Genomic DNA, 6,000 nt, shown 5'->3' with positions numbered 1-6,000 from the left:
GCCTTGGTTTTAAAGTATCTTTGAGCAAGATATTGAACCCCAAATTGCCCCCGATCTGTCAATAGTGTGTGAGAGTGTGTGTGTGGTAGAAAAGCACTACATGTGTAGGAAACAGCGCTGTATGAACGTGTGTGAACGGGTGAATGTGGCTTGAGTGGTCCATAAGACTAGAAAAGAGCTATAGTGCAGTCCATTAGCGCTAATTATTTATTAATGTTTGACAAAGGCATGTGAAATGTCATCTCCTTAAATTGTCACAACATGTCATCTGCCCCCTTTAAACGCACAGTGTGTAACTTCTGCCTCTAAGGTTAGGCTCAATCAAAACAATAACAATAGACGGCATCGGGTGACATCTTGAAATAATGTGGGATCATGGGAGTTGTCGTCCTCACCACCATCACCATAAGCTTCTCCCGGTTCTGATTCCTTCAGTGTCAGTCATTCAGGAGGTTTTTACCAGGAGCAGAATTATCCACAGAGGTCTCCTCCTCTCCATAACTAATGGATCCGGTGATTAAAATCGTCAAAAGCACTGAATAAAGTAGTTTCACACTTAATCATGGCCGATGGTATAAAGCGGACACGAGATGTCAGGGAAGGGTTGGGAGCTGAGACTGCTGCTAACCTTTATTTTGATTGTTTCACTGATAATTTATGAACCGGACGTACAGGAGGGTTTTACCAGGAGCAGAATTATCCACAGAGGTGTCCTCTTCTCCATAACAAATGGACCGGCCGATTAAAACTGGTAGAAACACTGTTTTTATTTTAAGTGAAACTACTTAAGTCAGTGTTTCACTGATGCTCTTTAGCGGACACTGGATGTGTCAGAGTGACTCAGAGCTGAGCTGTCTAACATTTGCTCATTCGCTTCTTTCTCTGATATACTTAAGATCCAGATGTCCAATGATCCAGATGTCCAATGACTGAAATCCTTCATCTTCTTTACATTAAACAAAATGTAACAAAGAAGTGAAATAATAGATTCTCTTTATTTTTAAACTAAAATTTACTTGGACTCATTCATTTAGACCGAGGGAATTTTGTAAAAGGATAAGATGGTCTGATCACAAGCATCACAATTTCATCCATTGCAAGATGTTACAATATTAAATTATTGCCAGAAATAACTATTTGTTTGGGTTGCCTCCAGTGTGATTGGCAAAGGCCACAATTATCTGTCACTTCTTGCTTTTAGCTGCAAGTAAACACTGAAATAAGATATTGGTGAGTTTATAATTACAATAACAGGGGTCCATGTAGAGCTGCAGCGATAGCCAATTTCTCAGAGCTGCCCTCTCATATTGAGGTGATGAACCGACTTGAACTGTGCGCTAACCGAGAATCCCAGTGGCTGGCAGAGCAAGTCAAATGCTACAGCATATTGAAAAAAAAGGTCTCACACACACACACACACACACACACACACACACACATTCAGCTGCTGCTCTGTCAGTGTGTTTTGCAGTCTTAATTTAGAGGCAAATTTAGAGGCCCCTCTGGGTTTTGCATCTCACCTAAAGAGTAATTATTTTCCTTCCTTCTCCCTTGTTCTGGAATTTTTTTTTTAATATTATTTGTCTGCAGAAAGCACTTCAGTGAAATAAGCTAAAAAGTAAACACCATAAGCTGGATATGCTACCCTGCACAGAAGAGCAATGCGGCTGTCAATATGGCTTCGGGTTTTACAATTGTTGTGCTTGGCGACTGCTGTCTGTATCACACAAGTGTGAAAAGCAATAACACCACCAAAGTGCAACTGTTGGCGGTCAATATTTTCTCTTCCTGATAAACCCTCTGGGCAGGAGCGTTCCTTCATTTAGCCAACACAAACACAGCTTTGCAGTTTCAATCTGTCATAGTGTGTGAATATGGAGCCAGAGAGAATATATATATATATATATATATATATATATATATATATGTATGTGTATATATATATATATAAACCCTTGTCTTGCCACTCTGTGTTCTCAGTTCTCAGATCATCTAAATGTGAAGTTTAATGGAGTCACACTCCTCGTCAGTGTCAACAGGGTTAAAAATAACTCCCTGCTCCAAGCAAATTAGCCTTTGTGGCTGCTGCGCCGCGACTTTGATTTGGTTTACCTTTCCTAACGTCACTTCTCCACAGGAGAACATTTTATGGGAAAGCAATCTGAGACAGCTGCTCTGAACGAGTGAAATAAAGTATAATTTCACACAAAACATGTTCTTCAGAAGCAAAAACAAAAGAGAGAGAGAGAAAGATTACCTTGTTAAATTCAGATGTGTTTGTGGGAGAGAGTCTGCAGGTCGACCTGGACGGGATACATGAACATGTCTGCCTCAGCTGTATCTAGGAGACAAAGAGACAATGTCAGGGTTATTTCACAGCTGTGAGGCTTCTCAGTGTGAATGCAATGATCACACATCATTTACAGCATCGAACCGCATGCACACATGAGCGTGTCGAGCGAACTGTGAGTGATCTACATGATCCACACCACGCAAAGAGTGTATGTACAGTATGAGATTTACAAAGTTTGCACACATACTTTGCTAACTTACAACACCCACGCTGTACTCACACACACACACACACACACACACACACACACACACACACACACACACACACACACACACACAAACACACCGACACACACATTCGCATTAACACACAGTAAACAAGCCTGCAATTCCCAAAGCAGCCGTAGACTCGGTAGACTCTTCTACCCAGTGGCTTACTTTTAAAGATGAATCTCCAGAGCCCCCCCTTAAGGAAAACAGCGCTTTGCCAGGGATGTCCAGGAACGTTAACTTGCTGCCTCTCCCCTCCACGCTCAGACACTGACGCCTGTGATGGGAAGGTGCGGCGCTCCCACACTGAGGCAGGGTAATTGGCTAGAGATGATGGGCCATAAACATACATCACAGGGGCGGCGAAGCGCCAAGCAGATAGCTAACTAAGGCTCTCTTCCTACTGCGCGCTTCTTGTTTGTGGAACACACACACACACACATGCACGCACATGCACTCATCATTGTCGCTGCCTTCCCTTGATATTCATGCTCTTTGAACACGTGGACTGGCCCGCCGTTATTACAACAGAGAGCGTAAAAACCCCACCACTGCCTCCATTCAATCCATCACCATAAAAACCAAGACGGCACACACTGCAAATTCTGAGTGGGACCTTTAGCATTTCCTTGGCATCATGACCATAACCCAGAGGATGCTCCCTCCTGCCATTATCATCCAGTAATATATAATAGACACTAGCCATTCAAAATGCATCATCACCATAACGGATAGGATGCCCTCTCTCTCACCATTACTACCAACCACACAGTGGTGGATAATAGGCTATCCGTTCCTGCGGTGCTATCGCCACGGTGCAGACTTTGCTTCCATTACCATAACACTTCTGTCATAATAAGCAGGGAGAGCCTTCCAGTCATGACCGCGGCTCTCCGAGAGGAGGTCAGTCGTGTCAGACTGTTTGCTCACACGCTGGTAATTGGGAGAAATAAGGCTGGGCGAGGAACTGGCGCTGGAGCTTCCCCTTTCTTCTCAGTGGTTCGCTGTGTGAGAAGCAGCGTTTTTCTTTTGCTCTGATCCAGTGGTGCAGCTGAGCCATTGACGTGCTTTAAAAAAAAAGAAAAAGAAAAAGCAAGGAAATAATAAGTGATATGGGAAACAGTGCCAATTAATTTGGCTCACACAACTGCAGCTGTTTGCACCCGCTCATGATGCTCTATCATAATGGATATTTCCTCAGATACAGTACGCCCTACTCTGCATTCTTTAATACCGTGACATGGGATGAGGATTTCATCAATAAAATCCACTTCATTCATCTAATCCTCTTTCTTTTTCTGGCTTTTCCAGATTTAGTTTGACAGGTCTTGCATGGCCACTTTTCTTTTTTTTTTTTTTTTCTCTTTTCCAGAGACAAGTGCCAACCTACAGACCCCTTCACTCTCTCAGCAGACTGGAACTTCAAGGGGAAGAGTAAAACCGATGGCACGGAGTGGGTTGGGACAAGAGGAGAGGGGGGGTCCAGACAATGCGCTCATTATTCAGGAAGACACTCGAGGCCACAGGAAATAGCACACTTCATTTTTCTTGTCAAACTCCGGCTGGCTTAATGGCGTGTTCACAGCAAGTGGTGAGACAAAGGGATGGCGTGGCCAGGCGGAGACGTGGAGGGAGTGCCGATCAAGACGGAGGCCGTCGTCACGGAGGCGGCTACCCTACATTCCTCTCAAAAGGTAGACCACCTGAGTTGCTGAAGCTGCTGAATGCGTTACACTGGGCAAATAAATATGTCTCATCTTTCAGGGAAGGAGACAGCGAGTATTGTGCGTACTAGCTTTCAGAGAGGAAAATGAAATATGGTCTCGATTATACTCTAACTGTAGAGAGGCACAGATGTTCCTATTGTTCCTCCCATTCCACGTCCTCCTAAACCTTCCCTCATTACTGCCTTCATTACCGGTGCCATCGATACGGCATGTGGCTGCCAGAAAACCTGGATGTATCCACAACTCATCATCAAAACAACAATTAATCATCTGCCCGGCATATTACGCAACACACACCTCCCGTTGATTCCGAACACGGTGACACCTTTTCTACTTCGTTTACACACCGGCAGCACAGCAGCTCCCGCGACTGAGGGTGCAGCGAGCTGCAAGTCATGCAAAGCAATCTCCTCCTGCTCTATATATCCACTGGACTGGAACTGTGTTTTGATCAGAGAGATGATGGGGCAGGTGTTCTCGTATGGCTTCGTGTCAGTAAGGAGCCTCATTCCATTGCATTCCCATCTCCAGGCATGGCAGCGGGCTGCGGTGTCAGACAGCCTCCTTTGTTCGAGTCCTAATTGGGGTAATTTATTGTCCTAACAGGCAGAGCAGCTGTGGCTTTACTGCGTAGCAACAATTAAATCCAGATGCTGGAATGAAAAGATGGGGCTGAACGTGACTTGGGGACCAATCACTAATATTAACTCAGATCTCAGCGAGATGAATATGACAAGCTGTGATGAGAGATTCTCCTCAACGCATCGCTTTCCCACTGATATTGAAAATATGAAATTTTGATGAGGATTCATGAAAAACAGTCGCAACCAGATCTCAGACAGACGTTATGCATCATTTCTAATAATGGATGCAATTATCTGCCAGATTAAACATCGAAAGAAAAATTGGCGGGGACACCTGACAGCCTGGTGCCGGGACTTCAACTGCCATGCAATTTGCTACTGGACTCTGAAGTCTTGCTCTAGTTTCACTGTTGTTGAAGAAGTTTTTCCTACAAAACGGCTCCGACAAGAGGATCAGGTGAATATGAGTGGAAGATCTGGGGAATACAGAGGGAAAAAAAAAAATCAGGCTGCTCGGTAGATTTCTCCAGGGCAGGGCTAACCCCGCCATACTGTGCTTGGCCCGCCTGCCTCTTCAGTCCGGGCTCTTTAGACGAAGAGCCCCGGGGACAGACACAAATGTGAGTAACACGGACGATGGCGGCAGCTCCGAGGTCACCGCCTTCGGAGCTGCAGCTCACAGAAACCGCAGATACACAGCGACTCCTTTGGCTTAAAATTCAATGAGACAACCCTGTTATTTTTTTTTTCTTTCATTAGTCTTCTCTGTGAGGTTTTAATGAAGTGTTTGCCACTATTTATTCTAGATGGAAGGTGTTTGTAAATGTAATGTGCGCACACCGTGACAACATAAACATCTCAATGACATATATTGCTGTAATTTTTTCCCCATACTATGACGTGCTGCTTTGAATCTAGAGTCTATTTCATTTTAATTCACTAAGTGCTGTTAATGTGCAGCAGCTCAGAGTGCAGCGGAGAATACTAAGGAGGACAGTTGACAGGGCTGCTGCTGCTTGAAGACGGAAATGAGGAGAACACACTAAATCTGTATTAAAAAATATGTACAAGCATTAATTAGCAATCCCAAAGATTTTCATTTAAATAAGTGTCCTTAATTAATA

The 6,000-nt window shown here is 44.2% G+C and overlaps 1 long non-coding RNA gene across 1 annotated transcript in view; it reads right to left on the bottom strand.

Annotated features, from left to right (window-relative positions):
- Positions 1-2,262: 2,262 nt before the first annotated feature.
- Positions 2,263-6,000, bottom strand: part of LOC111658412 (uncharacterized) — a 52,571-nt gene continuing 48,833 nt past the window's right edge. Inside the window, exon 4 of the long non-coding RNA XR_015437545.1 lies at positions 2,263-2,341. This is a non-coding gene — a long non-coding RNA (uncharacterized LOC111658412). The remainder of the gene's footprint in view (positions 2,342-6,000) is intronic.

Source organism: Seriola lalandi, unplaced genomic scaffold, assembly GCF_002814215.2.
Source record: "Seriola lalandi dorsalis isolate HSWRI2012SDOR001 ecotype SW California unplaced genomic scaffold, Sedor1 jcf7180002054442, whole genome shotgun sequence".
In the NCBI taxonomy this organism is placed as follows: Eukaryota; Metazoa; Chordata; class Actinopteri; order Carangiformes; family Carangidae; genus Seriola; species Seriola lalandi.
The sequence above is the reverse complement of the archived record's forward strand: the minus strand, read 5'-3'. Positions and strand labels throughout refer to the sequence as shown.